This window comes from Falco rusticolus, chromosome 3, assembly GCF_015220075.1.
Source record: "Falco rusticolus isolate bFalRus1 chromosome 3, bFalRus1.pri, whole genome shotgun sequence".
Lineage (NCBI taxonomy): Eukaryota > Metazoa > Chordata > Aves > Falconiformes > Falconidae > Falco > Falco rusticolus.
In genome coordinates, this window is record NC_051189.1 from 89,377,241 (window position 1) to 89,403,357 (window position 26,117).

At 41.7% G+C, this 26,117-nt stretch overlaps 1 long non-coding RNA gene across 1 annotated transcript; it reads left to right on the forward strand.

Moving 5' to 3' along the window:
• Nucleotides 1–5,431: 5,431 nt before the first annotated feature.
• LOC119144965 lies at nucleotides 5,432–18,796 on the forward strand. Its single transcript, XR_005103260.1, has 3 exons — nucleotides 5,432–5,604; nucleotides 15,948–16,084; nucleotides 18,159–18,796. It is a non-coding gene; the product is annotated as an uncharacterized LOC119144965 (long non-coding RNA).
• The last annotated feature ends 7,321 nt before the right edge of the window (nucleotides 18,797–26,117 follow it).

Sequence of the window (26,117 nt, forward strand, 5' to 3'; positions counted from 1 at the left end):
GCTCCTCTCTGGTGACTCACCAGCTCTGAGGTCAAGGACTCACGGAGGGCTGGTCATCTGAATCACTCCAAGCAATTTGGGCCCTAAGGTGCTGTAACAGGGATAGCACTAAGTTCAGATCTGCTGTGTCCAGTTCTGGGCTCCCCAGTCTGAGAAAAATATGAACATACTGGAGAGAGTCCAGTGAAGGTCTACTGAGATGAAGGGACTGGAGCACCTCTCCTACAAGGAAAGTCAGAGAGCTGGGGCTGCCGAGCCTGGAGAAGAGCAGGCTCAGGGGACATGTCATGAATGTGTATGGATACCTGAAGAGAGAGCACAAAGAGAATGGAGCCAGGCTCTTCTCAGTGGTGCCCTCTGACAGGCCCAGAGGCAACAGGCACAAGCTGGAACACAGGGTGCTCTCTCTGAATGTCAGGAAACACTTTTCTTCTGTGAGGGTGACAGAGCACCGGCACAGGTTGCTCAGAGGGGTTGTGGAGTCTCCATCCCTGGAGATATTCAAAAGCTGTCTGGACATAGCCCAGGACTACCTGCTGTAGATGGTTCTGCTTGAGCAGGGGTTGTTGGCCAAGATGACCTCCAGGGGTCCCTTCCAACCTCAATCATGCTGGTCTTGCCTGTCTGTACTACATAACAGGCTGCATCTGCACTGCACATTAGAGGCCATGTCTTACCTGGGGCACAAGGGACCTTGCTCCAGCTGCACCTTGCCTTCATATCTGAGTGAGAACTGGGCATAGAGGAGCTTCCCTGTGCCTGCATTTCTCTTGGATGGAAACCCCAGAGGACTTGCAACATGCTAGGCCAACCTCCAGCCAGGGTCAGTGGGAGAGAAGGTAAAATTCACTGGTTAGTGTCATTGTAGCTGGTGGTGCCATTTCACTTATGGTTTCCGAATACTATGCCGGCACTGAAAGAACTGACAACATGAGTGCTTCATGTCAGCCATGCTTAAGCCACCTAATAAATTAGCTCATTCTGCTGAGCACACAAGCCCACACAGGTGACACGTCCAATCTTCCAGCCAATATGTCATCATTACTTTTAAAATATACTTTCCAGTTCATAATAATAGATGGAATAGGCTTTCAAAATAGAAAGAGGTAGCTGAGGAAAAGAGACACTCATATATTAAATGCACACAAGTATTTGGGTGCCTCTAAGACAGAAGTAATACTTCAGGCAATATAGAAAAAACTTTGGATATTCTTTGTATCTTAGTATACTGGAAGTCTTGGTCAAAAAAGTATAGTGCTTTTCCCAGAAAATTTAACATTAAGACCTGGAAAAAAAGAAAGAATAATCTATCCTTTTGTAGGCGGGTTTTAATTTAATTTTTAATCCAGACAGAATGGAATTATACATGCTGCTTTTTTTTTTTTTTTTTTTACATTAACACAATCTAAAATGTACCAAAGGTATCAAAGGGAATATGACATTGTAAAAAGAAGGCTTCTCCAGTGGAGAAAAAAACACGGAGGAAGTTGGTGCCCACCCAGTGAAAGGTTAAAGGCTTGCCATTTGAGGAATTCATATTGTTTACACGACCATGTATTCCTTTGGTTAGGACAGTACTTTCTTCCTATCTCTGTGCTCAAGGTCTAATAATATAAATAGAATTAGAGGTAAATATCATTTTTATGCTTATTTCTCATCTCTGAGAAGTCTACAAAATGATCTCTAGATAAAGTTTCAGGGGTAAAATAGTTTCACACACTTTGCAATAAGTCTAGATGGGCTGCAGAAGTAGTTATATTAAAATGTCATTTAATTCTAGAAAATAAACACTTCCTATCCAGACCCCGTACCAATAGCCTGTGGTCCATCTTTTTACCTTAAAGAGAAAATCCCAGAGTTCAGACAATAGATATTCGCAGACTGGACCCTTCCTGCGGCAGTGGGCTTGGAAGGCGGCTTCACATCACACATCAGTATTTCTAGTGGTTGCCTTGAGCAGAGGGAGAGAGAATTACACACCATGGCTGCAAAGGATACGTCGTGTTGGCTCTTTGTACTTTGCTTTTTGCATTTACATAGGACTCTCCACAATTTCAGACAGGAATAAATTGGTGCCGTTGAGTCAATGTTTTTAAAAAGGGAATGACACCTGCTGCAGTCTCCCAGGTCACTAACAAGCAGGGCTGACACCACCATTTCATTACTACTGTCAGAATTACAGTGAGTGACAGCCAGAAAATTAAGTATTTCAGCAGGGTTGCAGTAGAGCTCCGATTAATATTTAAGCACCTATGTTTGCAGAAGCAACATTTTTATTTGCTTTAAAAGTACTTCTGATTACTGTGTAGTCTAGCGTTCAGAAGGCAAAATACAGGCATGTGGCATTTATGAATAATCCTATGCTTTGTTTTGTTGTTTGAGAGATTTTTCATAACCATATGGAAAGTATCTCAACAATTCACACTGTAATTGAACTGGAACTGCTGGATTAAGACAATTCTCCATTTTTGATGCCTACCTGCTGAACCAATTTACTTCAGGACTTATCTCTTAATGGAATACTATGGAAATTGAAAATTTTATGATTGCAGCTACTGGCTGCAGGTGCTAGAATAGCAGGAGAATGTGCTCCGTTCATGAGTTTCTTGTGTTTCTGACTGTTATTGTCACAAGGCAGACCAACCTTGGGAAAAAAAAAAAAAAAAAAGCTCCTAAAATCTTGAATTATATCTCTCTCTGTAACAACAACAAAACAATCTGACGTGCAGGTATGGAAAGGTATTGAAAACAGAGTTATTTCCTTGGTTTGGGTATGAGTTCCTGGAATTCGAACAAGCTGAAGTGAACCCTTCTCAAAATGGTAAACAGTCTGAGCCCAGATGTGGAAAATCGCAGACGTGAAGTATTGGTCTGAAAGAAAATACATGAGCTGCTGAAGGGAGATTGGAGCAGAGCTTAGAACGAGCAGGGCTCTTCCTCACCGGTACCTGTGCAGTAAATCTCTAATGCTATCAACTGTTTCAGAAACCTTGGAAGTCTTTCTGGCAAGCCGTACGAGTTACAGAAAGCAACCTTAAAGACAATGACGAATTTTCACCATCAGTGCCAAGATGGTTGCATTTCTAATCACTGACAAAACACAAAAAGCAAGGAAATGACTTCTTCAAATCAGTGCTGATATTAGCTATGTTATGGATAAAATCCTGGAAATTAAAACGTGGTGAAATCTAACGGACATTCCAGTGCCAAGTCAGGTCAATGTCAGGTAAGGTCTGTGTGCATGTAGAAATGAAACGCTTTAGGAGTGTTGCAAGCTCATATATTTATTTTGTAATTGGAAAGGACTCAGAGTTTGGTGACCCTAGATGAACTTCAGAGAGGTAACACATTAAAGCCCAATTGTTTCTGATGAGCAGTATTTTTAACCAAAATTTAGAGATGTCATTTCTGATGTGGGGCTATAAGGATCTCCATTCAAAATTAATGCAATTACATATGCATGCTCTGAAGAAAGACTTTGCAACTAATATGGGGGAATAGACTTGGTATATAACCACACATCATCTTGTGTATCAATAGGAAGATGTTCATTTACATCAGCTGAATTTTGGAATGAAGGTCTGCAAAGTATTTTCACAAAAGGGTTTGAAAGATGAACCTCCTTAATAAAAGGGTAGATTTACTTATGATGGGTTTTATCTGCTTTACTTTCCTGCTACTAGTAAATCTGTCAGATGGGTTTTCAAAGTAGTCTCTAAATTCATCCCTCCAGGAACCTAAAGATGATTTCATGTATCTTAAAGCACTGTGCATTACTACTAAAGCGGTAGATGAAGCTATAAACAAAATTCAAACAATTTTGAAAACACCATCATTTGTCTTAAAACTACCTCTAGAGCACAGGAGAGAACGTTTCTACTAAACCACACATGGCATCATGCAAAGGGTTTTTTTAATAATAAAAATATTTAAATGCTACCAGTGAGTATAAACCAGAATACTATGGATCAGCTCTTGATGGAAATACAAAGCAGAGTGAACTCTGTGCTGGGAAACATTCCATGAATGAGTCCGACATAGTAATTTCATTTGATAAAGGAGAGGTCAGTCTTTAATTCATAAGGCACTTCAGTTCTGTGAGCATTGAAACCTGGGCCAGCTCAAAAGATTGTATATATTAAGGTCCTGGTCCCTCAGTCAGGCAAAATAAAATATTTTGTCTTGGTCAAGGAAAAGCTTTGCCTTGAAGCCTTCTAGACTGGATTGTAAGGGGGAAATACTTCCCTCTCCTCAGGCAGTAAAAGCCTGTCATTCAGCGAGCCAGTATGCTTCTCAGGTATGAATATCACAGGATTTCTGCGCAAGGAGTATGCAAAGCCATTTTGGAGATGAATCTGCACACCAACTAGAGTCTGAGAAGGGGACTCTCCTCAGTGACGGTGCAAACTCCACTTTAACTGTAAGACTCCCCTTTGCCTAAGTGCCCTTTTCAAGCTTTGTTTTGAAAGGTAATTCATAAAGACTGTTCACATACGACTAACAGCGTGGGGTTGCTGCCTTCACGGACCCTTGAAATGTAATCACTTGAAACTATAAAATAGCTTCTGCTGAGGAGAATGGATTTGTCTGAGGGGAGACAGTTTGCACACCAGGGTCACTTATCAACACCTCAAGCCAGCATAAGTTTAAACCCTTCAGAAGCAGCCATGATGTCCCCTGTCGGCAGCCTACTGAGTGGCCAGAAGAGGTATCTACTGAATCTGGTCAGAGCATGTGAGCACAAAAGATTTTGCCTTTATCCTCAGAGAAGTTAGGAAGCAGCCACTCAAAGAAAAGCAACGGTGCTGTTCCACCTGACCCTTCTCCTGTCATATAAACTTGTGCAAAAAGACTTTAATTTACAGACGATGTGTGGATGTAATAGTGAAACTGTCTTTAACGAACCTACACAAAATCAGCTATGAGTACTAGTTTTCTAGAAAAAGATAGGTCTTTCTGGACTCAAAGAGAGGTTTTACATCACAGAAAGTGCTTCTTGCTCCACTACCTGCATTGATTTGCAAGGACCGACAGAGCTGGTACGGAGCCGATACAGACTGCTACTGAACTGGGAGGCACCTTCACGTGTTCAATTCAGAAAACAATCCAATGAGAAGGACCGTTCCACAGAAAAATACATTTCTGCTGCCCCCCAAAGATAGATACTTACCCAGAGCATGCTTTAATCTATGTATTGAGGGAGGCTGAGCAGCAAATAATCAAGATACAAATCCACATTTAGCCAACAGGGAGATAAAGGGCAGCCCGCTTGCCCTGGACTTTCTGGGCTGACTTTCATGCAGTATCCCAGCCTCTGTGAGTGAGAGCAGGGGACTTACAAGTTTGTTGTGAGGTCAAAACAGATCTCTTGGGGCGGGGCGGGGGGGGGAAATATGCAGTGCTTAGCTACTATGGCATGAGACCCATACAGGGAGATTAGCTGCAGTAATCTCAGTATTTCCAATGCCTGTGGGTTTTAAACAATAATTTTTGAAAAAGAAACTCATCAAGCAGTCATCCTCTCCCAAGCTGTCCTGCAAAGCTGAGGACACATGACCAAGGCTTTCATATTGTAGGAAGACTCTACTATTCCGGAATATACAGGTAGGTTTATTTTTTAACTGTATTGAACACTAACTGTAACACAACAAACATTTCTATGACTAATAGTATTTCAGGTAATAGTGTATGCTAAAAATAGAACATACTGAGAAAGACACAAGGAACTCTACCATGGAATTTCTTTCTGTGTTTCCTCTTTCAAATGTTAGAGGCAATTTCAGAGAGCTAAGATGATAATGAGGAGTGAGACTGCAGAATATCAGCCTCAAGTATGTTTAGTCTTAGTGGAGAAGGTAAAATCTGGGCTTGAAGAAAAAACAAGCTTCAGTCTTAGCTAAAGTGAAGCTACTTTCCTTCCATCACCAATTTTGAAAATACTAAAGGATTTCCTCCTCTGGTCCCCAGAGTGGCCTATTCCAGTTAATTGTGCTCATGCTGGAATTGGGTTCTAGTGGACATAATCCTACAAGTTACAAAAAGCCTCTGACATTGTGTTACTTTAAAAACTTTTTCTTCATGATTTAGCTGTGAAATACCAAGCTACTTGGTATTTCTATCTACGTGTCAGTACTGTGATATGGTTTTCCTCACAACTTTTCAGTAAATTGCTCCTGTTCCACAATAGCTACTTAGCAGGATATAAACTGAGTCAATCCCATATACAAACCCTTTTTTCTAGTGATTTTCCAAAGCCATTAAGTGCAGTATTTTTGTTATCACTAAAACTGAATGCATTGCTATCCCCAAAAGGTTTAAGTGGAAGGGATAATAAATAAGAATAATTCCCCTGATTTTATATATATATAAAGTGATGACTTAAAAGGATCACAACATGATTTGTTGTTTAGTAGGTATTACAGGCCAGATTTAAGCTGTGTTATAATCAATGGAAATTTTTCCTTTGGGCTCAAATTGGCTCTGTAACAAGACACACACACAGATTCCCTCCTCCTTCCCAGTACATCAGAAATCTCCCAGATGAAATGTATGAGCTCTGTTACACCAGTTACTGTACCTTCCTAATTTAAAGAAGGGAGATGGAAGTGGCACGACTCAAGCAATACAATGCTGTAAAGTCACAGATGCCTGCTTTCTGGGAAAAGGGCACACAGAAATGGAGAAAACATGTTATATCCCACATACACAAACTGCTTTAAAAGAGCTGCTGTCACGCTGTAAAATGAGGCAGCCAAAGCAGCCCATGACAAAACCAGGAGTGCTTGCACATCCTCAGTAGTCTTCATCAGCTCAGTGTCACCGTGTTCACAGCGCTGCTCTGCACCCTGAGTGGTGCCCACTCCATCCATGCAACTCTGAGGTCTCTGCATGCTCCTCCCTGCATTTCCAGCTCAAGGCTTCGAACCAGGCAGCTCCCACCTGCCTGCACCTCCTGGTGCTCGGGATTACTGCAAGAGCAGTGGCTGCACAGCCAGGCTACTACCTTCACGAGGCTCCTTTATATAGACACCACTTGAATTGACTTGACCACTCTTGCTTTAGTGCATGGCCAGTGCCATGTTCATCCCAGCAGACAAAAAAAAGCAGTTATATGAAATGCCCTGACCCCTCAAATCTGCGGTTCTGTGTTCTGATTTCATTCCTCGCATCTTGCTCTTCATGCTTGTATCCTCTTCCCACTCACCTCCTGTTGCCAAAATGCCTGTTTCCTCTACCTGCCTCTGGCCAAGACTTCTCCTACAGCACCCTGATCAGAAAACCCTGGTACACTAATTCCTCCACATCTTCCTCTGTGAGGATGAAATTACTGGATTTCACTTTGGAGTAGAACATGTGATAAATGGCCAAACCTGAGACCAGAACACCTTTGCCCCTGTGATTAACTTCCAGCATGCCAGGGAAAGAGCATCTCTATCCCACACCCATCTAGAAGGAAAAATTCCCAGACTCCCCTCTAAATTCCAAAACCAAAGACCAGCTAAGTAAGTGTAACACCTATTTTGTGCTCCCCTTACACTTTTAGCCACTGTTTTCATCTTTTTACATCTAGAATTTCAAATGCTGTTTCCCAGTCTTTACAGTATCGCTCCTCATAAACAGGTAAATAATAGCAATGAAGGAATACAGTTCAGAAATGAGACGTATTTTTTCCCCTCTAAGAGAAACTGTAATATAGAAATGAGTTTGTATTCTACAAAATATGACTGCTCATTTTGTGCCAGAAATGTTCACATTATATTCATTAACCACAGGACAATGATGCCTCAAGGTTAGTGCCCAGGGTCTGGAAGTTTAGAACTTCGATGACAGCAAATGCATGAGCCATGAAAAAGACCACAGTCAGTTAAGCACTGTTTAACATGCTGCCTATGTCTGCCTGGCAGAAATGATGGCATTATGTCCAAATTCTGTGATAACATCCACATCTAAAACTGAAATCCTACATTTAAATTATAAGACAGTGATTAAAGTTACAGACTGCATGACAAAGCAGCATCCGCAATCTCAGTCCTAAACTCTGAGCTGGTGGGAGAGACACCTGAATGCTAAAGGAACAAGGAGAGTATCTATCATTTTTATATCCTACATTCATGACACAGAGGGAAGATACTACATCTGAACAAATAATACAGAATGATCCTGATCTCTGAATATTTTGTGATTGAAAGGAGTGAGTGTAATACATTGACAGAGCTGAAGGCCACAAAAAGCAATAATTAATTGATCCAGTATGGTGCTCTATTTTAAAAGTGATTAACACTCACCTACCTAGTCTTGTACTGGAACCAGTGCCTTGTACTTGAAGTACACTTTCCAAAGAGGTGACACAAACATTAGGAAGATGGGGGAAAAAAATCTGTGGCGTTTTTGTTCCATTGTTATGCAGAGCTCCTAGTTCAAAACCTGTGCTTTATTTGCTGTCTCCACTAGTGTAATTTTAGCTTCCAGCTACAAGATCATGTCACACGCTTGTCTAGACCTCATTACTCTCTCTCCTTGAAGGAACTTCTGCACTGTAAACCTGTCACTTCTTGATTCTCATTGCTGATAAAATAAACTGAGATACTTAAGTTTTGTTTCAACACCAGATTCCCAAGGCCTCGAAAAACATTCGCTCTCATCTCCTCTATGTTTCCTTTTTAGTTTTTCAAAATCCTTTTGAAACAGCAGGCACCAGAAGACTCTAACAATTTCACTGTGGCTATTTGTGGCATAGGTCACAAACTGTTACCTAATCAGTAAATTAGTCACAAGTGTTCTCTATATTTCACCACTCAAAGTAAAAACAACTCCTGCTTCCTTTATATCCTCCTTCTCTCTCCTTCCTCACCCGCTCTGAAAGTGGTTCCAATTTCTGAATTCCAGTGGTTTTTCAAGACTAGTGCTCTACTCCACTAAAGCCTGCTTATACCTTTAATTGTAACTTACTAAAACCAAAAAAGTCCCAGTTTTCAACAGTATTAAGACACCACAAGTTTGACACCTGTTTCACCTATGTTTGCAGGATTTTAGTCACTTCCACTCCCATCTTTCACTTTTTTGTATAACAAACTTTGCTCTTTACCAGCCAATTGTATTACTCTGGACTTACCTTCATATCAATGAACCGTACCATGTCCCAGGAAAGCTCGTGAACTTTTCTGATCGCACTTCTGAGGACAGTTTTCTTCTAGATTCCAAACTTAAACTCCTTTTCCAGATATTACACTAAAAAAAGCACCATTTTTATGTCACAGCCTGGAATGTTCTGCATGACAACAATAACTACTGTATATAATAAAGCACTTGGTAATCTCTATTATGATATCTATTGAGATTCATTATGTCTCAAAAGTCTTAGCCTTCGCCATAGTATTTTGCAGCTCTATAAATCTTGATGTTGACTTCAGCAGTAGTCAGTGGCCTTGATTGAGGCCTTGATTGCATGGATACAGAATATGACTGAAATTAAAAGACAGCTGAGTAGATCTAGTAAAACAGATGGCACACTGGGGCAGTATTTGCACATTAATATGTGGAAGATAAAAATTAAGACTAGTCTTTGGTTATTCCTTTTTGGTGATATGTGTCAAAAGTAGTCATGTATCTGGATTTGGAATATTGGTCTGAATGAACAACAAATAATTCAGATCATAAATTGAAGTTTGTAGGTTGAATTCTACCATTGAGGAGTGAATTTTGCCATTAATTTTAATTATCTTAATAACACACATTTTGGAACTTCTTGAAATAGCAAAATTAAAGTGGCAGCATTCTCATGGTTTACAACATTTCCAGTGTCCAGCTCATCCCCCTCTTTTCATGCCTGCATACCACCTCTGCTCTGTTGCGTGGGTTTGGTGGATTTTTTTGTGAAAATTGTGTGTAGCAAACTGCCCTTTCCAAAAAACCTCCCTCACAAGCCTAAAAACTGAAACTCATACACTTCATGCAACAGAAGGAAGCAAAGACGTAAGATCAATGAGAAGAAAGACTTTGAAGAAGCAGCTGACCCCACTCAAGACCAAAAGCTCCTTGCCATTTTCTACTGACTTTGCTAAGCAGGACAAAGCAATTCAGATATAAGAGCTCATTTATAATGTCATCCTCCAGGTCAGTCCCAGACAAACAGAGCAAAGCAAAAGCACTTTTCTGTTCAATGAATCATGTTGTGGGTTTTGAATATGGAATGCGAATGAGCTTGTTGCTGAAGGAGAGCAATGGGCAGGAGCCTGAAGTGTCAACAAATGGAGAAGTAGGTATGAAAAATGAGGTTGTTTGTGAGCCTGGTGAATGGAGGATGAATGGTCAGCAGGATGAGAACAAACAAAAGTGAGAGATCACTTGGCAAAGAAGTGGAATTATTTTCTATAAAAAGCCAAGATGAATATCTGAAGAGTAATCTACTATCTCTTCTCCCCGACAGCCACAAACTAGGTGGGCTTAAATTATTAAGTTGCAGAAAGCTGCAACTAAATCCAATATCACTATGGGAAGAAGGGGCAACTGCCACCATTTTGGGCTAGGGAAGGTGAAACATTCCAATGGGCAGACATCTCAAGGGCTTGGAGGCTCAGCAGTTTCTGAAAACAGGATCCATTTAACCCATCCCAGTCAGAGCACCGAAACAACAAGGCTTTGTTCCTGCTGGCAGACAAAAACAATCAGTCAGGGATAAGGGAACAAACACAAAACAAAGCAAACCTCCCATTTCCACAAAGCTATTTTTAGGTGCAGAATTCAACATAAGTGGCATACAGCCAGTTTTCCATAGATGAGTGCATGAACAAATACACACACACAGGTAGCCACCCTGATCCTGGAGGAACTTCCCCTGAACTTCGCTAAGGGCAGAAACAGACAATAAAGGCTGATTCTGTGGCCTGAATTCTTCCAGTTCTCTGAGCAGCTGCATTGATTTGACCTGTGAAGTAGGGTGCTGCTGGAGGTGAGAAAGAATATCATCAACCAGCCCCGAGGATTTTGTGAACTCATCTGACTCTGAAAGAACAAAGATACAAACATTTTCCAAGCTCTGACCATATAACAGACCCTTGTAAAGCTGTCAGTGCAGAAGCCTGACAGACAGCAGTTGAAAGGTCATAAAATCAATACACAGAAAGTCAGCTCACAGAAAAGCTAATAGGAGAGTAACTGCCCTTTGGCTCAAAACAGGAGAGAAAGGTACACATCCCTGACAGTTTCTAGGTGGCTGCTTCTCTGCTGCTTTGAAAGGCCAGAGGAGTGTTTTTGTTTTTCTACATACAGCTTATTTTTGCAATCAGTCCGATCTGTAGACACCCTAATAAGAACAGATCTTAAGTCTGGAGGTAAACACTATCTTTCCTGGATGATTTACGAGTAAGGAACGGGAGGTGTTATCTGATCCTTGAGCTTTCTGGATGGGCTCTAAGCACAGCTCCTCTGCTCAAACTACAAAAGGAACAGAGTTCAGGTGCCTGTGGCTGAAAACAAGCTGTGCAGCTCCAGCTGGCAGGGGCAAAACCATACAGGCTGCAAGCACAGCTCAAATAAGCCCTGCACAGCACTGCTTTGGAGAAGACCAGTGTTCATTCACTCCCACCCCACAGCCATGGAATGTTTTCAGGACTCTGCCCAAACCCTCCCAAGGAACAAACACAGCTGCATAGCACTTTCCCAATTGACAATCTCTGTTCTGGAAATTGTCAGTGGAAGGAAGCCTATCCTCTAACTTACAAGCGTTTTTCAGTCTCGATCTGGACAATTTTGCTCAGTGGTCAAAACTTCATGGGCAGGTTTACCCTGGAAATGATGTATTTTCTTCTCCTGCATGAGATGGCAACCATAAGCATAGAAAAATAAACCGTTGCACTGCAGGTGAGGGGAAAAAAGCGAAAGACCCACAGAGAGGAAGACGAAAGATATGACACATAGCTTGCTATATTGGAAGAAATCCTAGCAATTCAGTTTAGATTACGTGCACATGCGTGTGATGCCAGGGGCATTTACTCCAGTGCACTTTTCCAAGGAACCTCCCTGTCTCCAAGTCCCATGGCCTAATTTCTGTCACCTGCTAACACCCCAGCATAGGGTCTCCCATAGAACGGTTTGCACATTTTCAGAACCCAGCTCAAATTTATGCGATTTATCTGGACATACAAATTATTCCTCTGCAGTGTTTCTAGTGCTTTTGATGGGTTATGGACTGTAAGTGTGAACGTGTGGTGCTCTAGCAGCAGCTGGACTTTGGAGAAGCTTGAAATAAGAAAGTCCAGGAAGTGTTGCAGCAAAACAGGAAGGTCTCATTAATCAACAGAACAACCAGAAAAGGGCAAGAGCCTCACTTGTCTTCAGCTGCCAGTGGAAACACACTGGAAACTACCCCGGTTGCTCTGTAAACTGGGTAATGAACTCAGGAGTGTCCACTTGTGTTTGCTTCCTTCAAATGCTTAAAGGAATAGCAGCAAAACCAACCATCTTAAGAGTGCAGTGACAACAAATGCATTTTTTATTTTGAATTAAAAAAAAAAAAAAAGAAAGAAAACTAATCAGCAAAAAGAAACCAGATCCATATGATCTCCATCGATCCACAGTTCACTGTACTTTTGGCTTTTACATCCCTCTAAATATTTTCCTCATGACTACTGGGCAAAAAAGTATGGTTGAGAACACACTGGCCTACTCCCAGGCAATATGTGGTCTACTATAATGTCCACCCAACTTCGCTGTGAGGCGTTTCTCCAGTTTTTCACATGCCTATATTACATCAGTGTATAATATAGATCAATTTGCATAGGAAATTCACATCACAGAGAACGCTCCTTGCAAAACTGAAAAGCTGCATGTTGAGGTACAATGTACAGAAGAGTAAAATCTCCAACCTTATTATTATTTTAGCTGAAATATTTTTGCAAGCTTTTCCTTATGAGTTTTCTATAAGCTTATAAAAACATATTCTGTGCTCCCAAGGCTTCTTAGGGAATGACATGTGAAATTTTATGATATAAATATGGTTAAACAAACACACACACACATATATATATGCACACACATACATGTGTATATATACACAAGCACAGTTAAACAATATGCTTCAGCTTGCACTATTTCTGAATTTACATATAGATCTTGGATAAATGTGAAGGAGCACCTGACTGTGCCTTTTTATTATTATTATTTCACAGAAACTTTCAAGGAATAGTTGTTAACAATCCAGTTCTGATATGATACCTCCATCATACCTGCTGTTTGACTAAAACCATACACGCATACAAGAGGAACAGTTCATTAATACCAATACCTACATTACCAAAGGACAAAACCATGTTTGTCTGAAATTTTTATTTTTGTTTGCCTTTGAACTTATCAACCATTACATAATTTCCAAACCAATGAAAGGGTTGGTTTAATTCTTAGTGTACAGTTTTGATTTTGATACATTAATATACAATTCAATTTCATATCTGTTTTCATATAAACCATATTCTAAAATGTCTTTCTGCATTAAATAATGCATGGCAATATTTTAAACAAGTTTTAAGCAGTACATTTTGAATTCAGCCATGTATTCTCAAGTGATCAAGGTCAAAGCCTTCATTTAAAAACAAGACCTGAACATATTTTTAAAAAGGTATTTTAAAATAGTTGCTGCACAAGGTCTGCAGGAGGTGTAATCTAGAGGATTGGTAGTGGGATTTTTTTTCTTTTAGGTGCACAGAAGTAGCCTATGCTACATCTCAAAAAATACAGTATTATAGAACTTAAAGGTAGCAGGGATCACTAGAGCATCTAGCCTGATTCCCAGTCTCATGCAAATATCCTAATGCTACAGGTATGCATCACTCCTCCAAAAGCCGAATCATGGGGCACTTGTAAAAAGCCAGAAGGAGGTATCATCACCTGACAGGTCTCTGGTGTCTGAGCCTGTCTGGCAGATGTGTGCAGGTGATGCCGGCAGCTGAACCTCTCTGCCCATAAAAAGATGGAACACCAACACCCATCTGACCCTGCAGGGAAATTTTCTGTCTGCCCTCAACTTTGTTGACTGCCAGGGCCTAAAGCGTGTGAGCAGAGCACGGAAATCAGGCATCTCAGAGGGTGCTCGGCACCAGCAGCGAGCTGTTCCATTCAACATTCTGCCTATAGGCACTGGAAAATGCCGTGTGTTTATCAGCGAGGTCAAAAAATAGTGCTGCTGTTAGCTTCCCTACTGTGTTCAGGTGCCTGCATATGTTAAAGAAGTCACCTCCTAATCTCCAAGCAGGCCAGCAGAGGAAGTTCAGATCTTCACCCTCCCCTCAGAACTGACTCTCAACACAGGCAAAGCAATACTTTTTTAGGGCAGAAGATTGTCAGCCACAGAAAAACACCTACAGCCCGATTTTCTGCTTTGCTTCTACCAAACTGCTGGTAAAACACACCAGCTTCTGGGGTGGAAGAGGACAAGTCAAGGGTCCTAACTGAAGTTCTCCTGCACTGGCAGTTGCCTCCACGCTCCCTTTGCTTTGGCTGTAGCACACCCAACACCCCAGCCCTGCTCCCTCCGCCCAAACACTCTGCCAAGCAGACGTAGGACTTCCCAGTTCTGGGAGAAAAGATAAGAGCCTCCCTTGCACGGCGTGGCAGGAGGCTAACAGAGAGCTGCTCACAGGAGGCCAGGGAGAAGCACAGAGATCTACTCCTAAAGGAAAGCCAGGCATCGGGAAAGGAGTTTGTTCTCAGACCCAACACTAAAATGGCCCCTGGTGAGCAGCACATCAAGGAGAGTAGCCAAAGCAGGGCTGGCAGTGGAGCTGTGAGACAGGACAAGGCTGGAGGGATCTGACCAAGGGGTAGATGTGGTTTCACCTATGGAGAGGGATGAAGCTAGAGCAGCCACATCAGCAGCTGCTGCCCCAGTAAAACCAGACACAACACGAGGGGATTTGGTCCTACTGGGGTCGCTCCACTCTGCTGCACACGCCTGCAATGCAGCCTTGGGACCGGCTGTCTGCCTGCAGGCTGCCTTCAGTAACCCATGCCAAAGGGGATCTGCCTTAATGTAATAGCACACAACTGTTTTGGTTTCAACAAGGTCCTGCTCAGTATGTCCCAGGGGAATCTGGCCTTGTTTCAGGCTACATTGTGCTTATTCTAGCTCTTCCTGGAGAGGGAACTCCTAACTAAACCACTGTAATTTTGTTTTCTTGCCTAGGTACATTTGTACTTCAAACCCAGCTGAAGACAGTAATAGGTTAAATATAGCCTTAAGCTTTAATGGCTGAACTCCACCCAAGTGCTTTTATTTTACTGTGCTACTCAGACCTTATCCATCCTTCGTTCTGTGTGTAAATTTCTCTCATCAATATTTGAATACACACAGACAAAAGAAAAAGCAAACAAAACAAACATAATTGGAGACAAGAATCTCAGGGTGTAAGCAGAGGAAAACAATTTTAGATAAGTGCTTGGCACAGTGTGCTAATCTGCTGTTCAGTAATACTTACTCATGCTGAGAGTATTTTACCCACCCTTAGCCCCTGTGCTTCAAACATCTCTCCTTACAAGCCATCTTACTCCGTGAGAATAGAGGTGGCAGAACTGGGCCTTCATGATTTATCCCCCCTTCTTGTAGAGCCACCACAAAAGGCTGCACAAGTTGCATTGTTCCCCTTATGTAGGCATGACTGGGACTGGTCAAAAGTGATACATTGGAGCAATTAATGTGCCCATCTGCACCTGTGACCGATTAATTAGGCTGAGGACATGAAGGAGCTGAACAGTAGCTTGGGAGCTGCTTGCCTGCCACAGACAATTGTCCTGCCTTTCTAACCAGGGCAGCAATGGATGAAAACATTGGTTTGTTTACTTATTTGTGTGTTTTGATTCCGCTGAATATGACCCAAGTTACAGCCCCTGTTTTATATATTTTTTAAAGTTATTTTTTTATTATCATAATTTGTTCATGTATTTCTTCCCAAATACAGGTAGGATGCAGAGGTGGCTCACTGACTCTGGAGGAGATGTCTCATTTGATGAAATCTGGGGATTCTAGTCTGTCCTGGACACATCAGAGTTGAAGACAGTACCAAGTGTTCTGGTGCCTCAGCAGTGAAAGCTATATGTAAGGATGATAAAAGGCTCAAATTAATTCATATGAGTTAGGAGACTTGATACTCGGTGGTAAAAAATAGACTCAGAGTGAAAACCACTGCATATCCATTGTCAGCTATGCCCCTGTATTTATACTACTAATACATTTTTCAGATGTGCTAGGGTATGCAACCAACAACCTTCCACTCAGTAAGGTTTCCTGAAGGATTAATTTAACCCCTTGCATTTTGCAATCAGCCCCTGCCCTGAAAGCCTTCTGCCTGTTGCTCCACAGCTCTCAGCCTGTGGCAGGTGACAGAAGCACACACACACAAAAAGATGTAACTGATAACCCCAGATCAGGATAGCACTGGCAATAATCTCTGTTGACTAAACCCAGCTCAGGGTATGTATTTGCTTAATGCTGACAGCAAAAGCAAATCAGCTAGTCAGTACTACGCCTTCCAGTTAGGCCTTGACAAGCTCATTTGCAATCACTCCTCTGACCCATTTGCTTCGTTTCACCTTCCCTAGTGCCGTAGAGAGCCTTACGTTACACCTTCACAGACCACACAGCCTACCATAGCAACAAAGCATCGCAGCCTTACTGCTCCTACCACAAGGTCAACTTCACGAGCATGCCCGTTCAAAGGCGCAGAGGGAACTCACCCTAAGGTAGCTGCAAGGGAAACTAATTAACAGGCTCTTGGCTGGGTACACTGTTACAGTATCATCATCAAGCCCAGCAAAAGAAGAAAGCAATGCAATGAACAGCATCAAGGTTAGGAAGGCTGTATTCTGGCATTAAACACACAAAGCAATATACTTACTTGGGTGAAGCTTAAAAATGCCACAGATAACAAACAGCAGGTAGCAAATCAGTCCTTTAGATAGCAGGAGAAACTTTTGAAAAGCAGTCATTAATTTGGCTACCATGATGAATTCCTCTGTGGTGAAAGCAACAACCCACTTCACTGCTTCACAGATTCATTGCCTAGGAGGCCATGAGGAACACTGTGATTATTTAACCTGTCTTCCTGCATAAGACTTGAGCTACCAGCAATCTTTTATAATGCCTTCAGCTGGCAGTAAAGGGGTGGTTTTGATGAGACAACATCTTTCATACCTTTGTGTGCTGCTGTTGCCTTACTCCACATCTTGTTGGGAGCCTCCTCCCAACTTCCTACATGGGCAACACAGAGAAATCCCAGCAGCAGAATTGCTACAGGTGGCCCCATTTTGCTGGTACTCTGAAAAGTATGGAAACATCACACCAAAAGGCATACTCAGCAGAGTATCCCACACCACATGGTCTCCCTGCGTGCCCCATACAAGGACTGTTACACAAGTAGCTGAGCAGGTTACTGCTGTCCAAATGCTCATCAGCATTTCATGGCGCCATGTATGACTCTCACATTAAAGATGCAGCCCTGGGTTGCAGCAGTGTAGCCTAAGACAGATACAAGTGCAGGATTCAGGGAAATCTGGATCTCTTAATGGTTATCTGACCCCCAGGTAAGCCTAGGTCAGTCTTTCTTTCTTTCTCCCTTCTCATTCTCCATCTGTTTGAAGCAGTAACTGCTGACACACAATTTCTGCTACACAAGTGTTTTTTCCAGCGCTTAGCACTCTTTAAGCTACTCTAGTTAGCTAGGTAACATACAGAAGGCTTTTACTCACTGAAGCAATGCATCAGATCTTTGAACAAATCTCCCTTATACGAGACTTACACAACTAAAAATATCAAATTCCTTTTTATTCAGCTTTACTCAGAAATCCTATTTGGTATTATTGAGTTTAAAGACACTGGAAATGTCCATTATGCCTGCCTGCTGGTGGCATAGGGGAAGAAAAACCATTGCTATTTGAGAATGCTTCCATCTATCCTGGGAATTAACAGCTGTACTAGATTCTGAGATTTGGTCATCTGTTAGACTGGGATCTACTGAATATCAGTTTTTCATGCCACTTTGTAAGTCTCTCTCAGGCCTTTTCTCCCTTAACCACTTGAATTTTTCACTGGTGAAATTGCCTCTTTCACTCTCTACTTGTGTTTGGTTAAGAGCTTTCCTGACTCTCAATAAAATTTCCTCTTTCCTCCACAGGTCACATCTCCCTTACTCCCTCAGTACTCCAACGAAGTGGCGTAACTAAAGCAAATTCAGGGCAATTGACATCTGCCTGTATCTAGTTTTGATGTAAGCTACTCTTATTGCAGGCTTGAAGAGGAGCCTGTGGGCACAAAAACTCACGTGTTTTTTCTCAGTTTATCACTTCAACTAAAAAAACATGTTACCTCACCTGACAAACCTAATTTACACTCTTATTTCATTCCAGCGAAAACAACCATATTTACTAAGCTATCATAAATGACAGAGCACTGCAGGTTTTGCATTGCTTTTGACATTAAAAAAAAATCAAACACACCATTACCAGGCATTTGCTTTTGATGATGCTCCTCTACGGTTCTGCCAATCGGTATTTGTCCCATCACAGTGAAAATGGGTGACCCTTGCTTAAAGTCACTAAATGCAAACCAATGTCATAAAAGTTGTATCACAGCACTGCTAATGAAAACATTCAGCCTTTGGTGGTGGCAAACTCCATTTGCCCTGGGCCATATACAGGCAACCAGTGTCACCATATTTCATCACTCAAGACAGAAATATATGTATAAAATGCTAGAAGAAGCTGCATTTCAAAAGAAAAGGAATAAGATGAAGAGAAGCAAAAATAAAACCTAATTTCCTGTGCACTGCTGTCTCATTGTTCACTGCAAGTTCCAATTTAAGTTTTTCTTCAGCTTGAGTCATTTATTGGGGAGCATTTCCCATATGGTCATTCTAATTTCTAATAAGATTCAAGTCTACACTGTAGCTTTTTCATATGTTTGGCACATACAGAATCTGTCTCTCTCTTCCCTCTACTCTTCTACCTACACATCATCAAAACAGAAATTTAATCATCTTTTAGATGGCTACCACTGTGTTAAATTTGGTTTGAAAGGTCAACAGAAAGGGACACACAGACACAGAGCATGAGTGTGCATGTCTCATTTCCATAGGAAACCAGGTTTAAAAATGAAAGATTTACAAGGAAAATGAGCTGCACTTTTGCTCACAGCAATACACTCATTTAAACACCAGACACTGCTGACTATAAAAAATTATCTGTATCTATTGGTCCTCACCTTGGGTATTGTAAATCCTCAGAGCTCCTCTGAAGTTATTGGATTTACATTCATTAATACCAGTCGCCCATTAATTTCATGTTTATAAGAAAGTGTGTCTGATAAGAAGGTAAGAGAGTATCTCTAGACCTACACGCATGAGTGTAGGCACATGTATGTGTGAGCACATGTACACTCAAGAATCACAGAACATTACAGGGAAATGTCACAACCTCTCCCATCCCAAAGGACTTGCACCCAAGTCAAGGCCAAAGCTGTACCAAACTTGTAAAGTTGCCCAGGGAAAGAAAGGGAGTGCAACCCATTCATTTTTCTCCCTCTCTTTCACAGGCTTATAAAAGTGGCTTTCTGATGGACCACTTGAAAGTCACCTCCACCCATCTAAAACTTGGCTGAGGATCTCAGTCTTCCTTTATTACTGCGCAACTCTATTAAAGCTCTCAGTGGAACCAATGAGTGAATGTCCCAGCCAATTTTACTTTTTGTATTAAAAAGAAAAGCACACGCTAGTCTATTGAAAATAATTTTTAAGAATTTTAATCATAGCAAATGTGTCTGAACAGTTCTCATAAAATCAGCGCTTCCACATATACAAAGGACAAGACTCCAGAGATCAGCCTACAAAAATACCGTGTGTTAAAACAGGGGCAGGGGAGTGGGATGTACACAGAAGGGGGCAGTTAGAAACTCAGCAATGTTTGAGATGCCTTCTAGGACAGACAAAGCGAGCAAAGAATGCTTCTCCAGTTATGCAGATTTCTCAACAGCACTTTAATTTCACCTTTAGAAAGTCAATATTTGACAAAATTTTGACATGGCAGCCTAGCAGCTCATATATCTGTAAGGGCTGGTTAGCCCTTCATAAGAAAAGAAAGGGGAAGTAATTTAAAACCAAGTTATATGTGTTCTTGCTTCTGAAACACGTCAAGAACTTCAGTTCACAGCCATTGAACAGTGCCAACCTGCTTGTTTAGCTAGAATACAATTAACGAGCGGTGGGGGAGACAGCCTAGAGAGAGCAAGGGACCATGTAAAACAAGAGTGTAAAACAAGGAGCAGAGACAGCGGCAGAGCTGTAGGAGAGCCATGTGTGCCTGAGGACAGACTCTACTTTTCAGCTTCTGGTGTAACTATTCTTAAAACAAGATCCAAATCTTCATTCAGCTCTTGTTTTAATGAATGTACTAAGTGCGCAGATACATACACACATCTTCAGGGTTGGCACTGAGATAGAAAACCAACACTCACTTCAAAGCTGTGTTGAGGACACTTCAGGTGACCTTCAAATCATTCACTGTTTTTCCTTTGTCTTTTTGTTTTAACGCCTGTCAAAGTTCATTTGCCTTCACCAAAACAAAACAAAAAAAAAATAAAACCACCAAAAAACAACCATGCAGCAATCCCCGCTCCTTCCTGTCTCTCTTAGTAATACAGAAACCCTTGCTAATAGGGATATTGCAAAGACGGACCCTGTGGAATGGGCTTTTTAGATCTGCTTTAGGTTACAGCTCACTTGCAAGGAGCAATTAGGGATACTGTAGCTGAAGTAATCCAAACTCATATCAACTGCAAGTAGCTTGAAATACATGCTGAGAAGCTGACAAGCAGCTTCCCTAGAGAATACATGCCTGTGTGCAGCTGGTCCTGCCCTCTCTGCTGCAGCCCTGTGCCACACCAGCCGGCTGGTTTCCAACCACAGGGACTGCAGCAGGGAGAATGCCTGGCTGCAAAGACTGTCGCTGCTCCCCCTTCACTTTCCAGCAATCACCGACAGCATCTGCTGCCTCACAGGACTCAAAAATATTTTTCTTCTCAGAGGTCCTCTGTTTAGCAAGGTTTAGCCTCCAAAACACAAAGCCTGTTGGGACTCATTTGGAGCACAGCTGAAATGCAGGGGCACCTCTGCCTTCCTCTGACAGTTTAAATAGGTACAGAACAGATGGTATGAATGTGGCCTGAACAAAGAACAGCTTTGCTCCTCTTTTTGTTTTTCCTAGTGCCTGTTTTTGTTTTTCCAGAACAATTATAAGCAAAATGAGGGTGGGGGAGGAGGCGGGAGGATGAGAAACACTTTTTACAGCCTACCACAAAAAAGTATCTGAGCAGCACACTGATTGTTAGTGCAGCAACAGACACAGCACCCTGCCATGGGGCAGCCTGCTTTGGGACTACCCTTCTCCCCTGAAGCTGACTAGAAGGGCAGGTTCTCCAGTTTGCAGGATACTGAGTGGCCAGGAGAGCTTGACGTGTCATGGCTTAGAAAGCTGCCAGAATCTTACAGAAAGGTTCTCAGGTTTCTTTTAAACCTTGAAAGTCATATCTATGGCAGAGGAACCATAAGACCCCACGCTCTAACCAGAGATGTTATGTTGGACCACTCCAGCAAGGAGAATATTTGTGGTGTGTCCTTACGGGGCTGTTGTTTCAACAGAGATTTTTGGTGGGTCCTGTCCACATTTCACCCGGTTCGACGCCTGCCCCAGGACACCTCCCTTCCCCTTGGGCGGACAAGCAAGCACAGCAGGGGCGGACTGTGCTAGGACAATTTAACCAGATTTCCATCTTCATTTGTCAAAAGTCAGGCCAGTGACCCAATCAAGGATTTAACAATCTCTTAAGGAGACTGATAATTTTCCCCCCAAATTGGTAAATATCTCCTTATCAAAGGCTGCCTGCTTTAGATCTATAAAATGAGGACTGCCACTGCATATAGGACATGTGACAGAGATCCTCAGAGGCCAAGTCCACTAACGGCTTTAAATGAGGCATAAGACTCAAGTTTGATCTCAGAGAACTGACAGTCACAACTAATTCCACATATAGTGCTCTGCGGGCTCAACATCCAGAAAATCCAGACTCTGCACATTTCAGCAGGCATTTTAAACTTAACAGGCAGCACGTGACATTTCATTAAGATTTTGGTGCTATTGCAGTTTTCAGCTGTTAGGAGGTTTATGAGGTATTACAAAACAGCAGCACATACATAGATTTTGAAACTCAGCAGACCTAATCTGAGCCATGAATATGGATTTTCTTCTTCCTTATATCCCTTCCTCACCAAAGGAAGATGAATCACTACATTGTCACTGATATGGAACAAAAAACCCCAAAAAAGCTGTTAATGAATGATGTTAAGAATCAGATTGTGCAAATAATTTCTAGTCTCTGAGTTTTACTCTTGTTTTGCTATTGCTTTTTTATTAAAAAAAAAAAAGCTATAGTAAAGAAATAATAATCCAAAATACTAATTTAGAGAGGACATATGATAATAACAGCAGACAAAGAGGTATTGCACATAAGACTCTGTATAGAGCCCTGGAGATGTTCCTATTTCTGTGGCAACTTGTTACTATTTTCACCACTGAAAATGCAGAAGAAATTTGCAGTTACTTATATATACAAAGGTATTTTCCTTGCAAATCTGCAGGGAAATAGCATGGCCAAACAGGCTGAAGAAGAGGAAACAGAAGATGGCATGCTGATAAGGAAACAGTACAAAGTGATTTTTAGGTTTCTTGTTATAAAGGACGAAAGAAAGAACCCAAACCCAAAGTCAGGCATCAGCAATAACAAACACAGAGAGTGTCTAGGGTATTAAAAAGTATCCTGATTTATCCACTGCTCCTGTCATTTCTCTTGATCCCAGGGGTCTGCTGGAGTTGCTGCATGCTTGTTCTGCCTGGAAGGTTGCTGAAAGACATTCGATGTTGCAATTCTTTGTTTATCACAAAACCATGCTCCTTGCTGGTAACATTTTACAACTCTTATCATGCTGCTCAATCCAGCTACAACTGTCCAAATCTTGTCTTCTATAAACCAGAGGTCAGAAAGGAAAAGAAAGAACATTCTACGTATCCATTGCAGCTAGCCAGTTTAGCGAATATAATCATTAAGCAGGGATTCAGTTTTATCAACCTGTAGATTTAGCAAATCCCTCAGCATTTGAGCACAGCAGGAAAGAAGCGATTAGAATTCAATTGATTTCGCCTGAGTTTTTTAAATCGTCATCACTCTGGATTCCTAGGGTGGGTTTTGGTGTGGGTCTGAACAGCGAGCTTTTTTGCTTTTTTGCTTTTTTTTTTTTTTCACCATAAGTTAAGAATTCTCACCTATGTACCATGAGCAATTAAAAATAGAAGAGTTATAGAAATACAGGTTTCTACACTTGGGTGCTTGAAAGTGCCTTGGGGTATTACAGAGCCTAGTCAATATGCTTTCAAATTTCAAAATAAAACCTCCCCCAAAGCAAATTATTACTTCAAATATTCTTTAAGAGTCATGCAGACTAGCCAAGTATCAAGAAATAAACACCTTAGTGTAAGTCCACCTCTATTCAAGAAAGTATTTAATCATGTGTGACTGAAGCCCTTCAGCTGTCTTAGACGTACTGCTTTAGTGCTTTCTGAGTTAGTATATTTTCCTAATAATATGTCCTAATATATGTCCCAGATATCTCAATACATTCCTTAAGCAAATCTTTAAGAAACATCTGTGACCATTATTCCAAATAATTTAAGCAAGAAATTATTCATTCTCAGTTCAATCAGCAAATTGGCTGTGCTTCAGAACTGAGCAATCTTTTATGCTCATAGTCAGCCACATGCATCTACCATATGACATACTGTTTTGAAAGTATTGTAAGATCCACCACCATTCTTAAATTCTTGAAAGTGAAATCACACGCTTTCCAATGACAACCTGAATTCAAACCATCTTGCAGGGGAAGATTTTTTTCAGATCTTGAGCCAGACTCAGATTTCTCTCAAGCAGATGCAAATCCTAATGACTCAGAACTAGTCAGTGCATGCGGCCATCCACAGGGCAATGCTTCCAAAACTGACCAGCGCGGTGACAAAACACACACCTCTTTTTATAATTCTCAAGGCAGGCAAGTAAATTACACTTGGCATGAAACTACTCAGGTTTCTCATTTATTTGTTTCTCATTTCTTTTATTTACTCCATCTTGAAAACCAAGCCAGAAAGCTACAGACCCCTAACCCAATCTTACTATTTCTTGTAGGTTGAGTGCAATAGCTGTACCAAATAGCCATCTCCTTTGCTTTCAGCTTCTCAAATCTAATAGGTTCAGTAAATCCTGTCTTTAGCTGTTTGGCATCACCAACTTGTCATCTTCATTATTAGTCCTGGGAGATGGCCACCTGCTTTTGTGCGTTCAGTCAACACACACGCAAATAAAACAAGTGTTTCTTTTAAACAATGTGACACATCTGCACACACTGAGAATTCAAGTCTTTGCTTTTTCATCCCGACTTCTTCCCCCTGAATCCCCGTTCAGCTTGTGTCTGGGCCTTGAGCTTCAGTGATGAAGCTGCCTCAGCCCCTCATCATCCCAGCACCATAAAGCACATGGCTTTCCTGAGATATGAAAGCCTGAGGCCCTTTAACTAATCCTCTTGGCCTCTCTCTGCTACAGATGGGCATGTACTGTGTGCATACCTGCCCCAAACATGGAAACACGCCCCTGTGCTCCACTGTGTAGGTGCTCCCTGCATGCCCACGAGTACCCATTTCATCCCCATGCTTAGGTGCTTCAGTGTGATATAGATGAGGAGAGTGAAACCAGTGGACTTGTGTAGATCTGAAAGGGACCACGGGATGGATAAGGGGGACAGGAAATATTTCCTTCCGGCTCTGGATCTTAACTAATCCCTGAGAATTGCCTCTGATGTTCAGGAACCATGCTTAGCACAAAATTACAGGAATTATTTAGAACTAAAATAAAAATGTACTGAAGCATAAGGAAATGCTTGAAAAATGCATTTTCTGAACATTTATTAAGCATTAAATTTCACTGAACTTGGAAGGTAATTTTTTTCATTAGAGATGCTCAGGGCAACTTAAGATATGTCTGTAAAATCGTTCCAACTTGAGGATGAAGCAAGCAGCTTTGCTTGTTAACAAGAGCATGCAGGAGGTGAAGTGACAAAGAGGAAGAACACAACAGCCCCAGCTGTCAGGCCTACGGACAGTGTACAACACCGGAAAGGTCATTAATGCGCTGTAAATCCATTGCAGCATTTCCAGACAATCTTGTCTTGCTGAAGCTCTTGCACAAAAAACTTTGCCTTCAGGGCCAGCGCATCCTTCGACAGCCTCCCAGATGATGCTGGGACTCATTTGCTGCCATTTACCTTCTTTCTTCCCTCCCTCCCTCCCTCCCTCCCTCCCTCCCTCCCTCCCCCCTCCATCCACCCACAGAAAAAGTCTGGAAAAAACACATCTCACAGTTCAGCCCCAACATTTACTCAAGATGTGTTCACTTGACATGCAAATGTCTCCTGCAGTATTCACCCAAGTGTCTCCTGCCAGCAGGCCACATTCCCTGGGGGCAGTTTAGCTGTGGATGGTGAGTACAGCCCCTTTCTATGACTGGAAGGAGGCACCATTCTCCACTACATGGCATTGCTGTGAAAAGATCCAGGGAACATAGAGGCTTGGACCAGTTTACACAGTAGACTGATGCCTGGAGCTTTTGATACCAGGACACCTACAGAAGAGCTCAACTCATGTATGAAATGTTTGGGTTTGGTTTAGCCCTGTTGTGAATGTAACAAAACCAGTGCAATGTCAGCTATCTCTACTTCAGAAAAGCATTTGCAATATTAGAAAGGTTGGCTGCCCAGGGCTCCAGCAATAACATGGCTAGGAAGGCAGGCTCAAGGGGAAGGGCAAGCAGGCATGCCAGTCTGTACAACACATGCTTAAGTCAAGGCAAATAATCCCTCACTTCCATAAGCAAAACATTTACTTAAAACTTCCAAGTAATCTAATTAAAACAGGAAAAAGAAAAAAAACATGTGCCTCTTGGTAGTCACCAGCTATAACTCTGTATTCCCAGGTAATTAAAATAT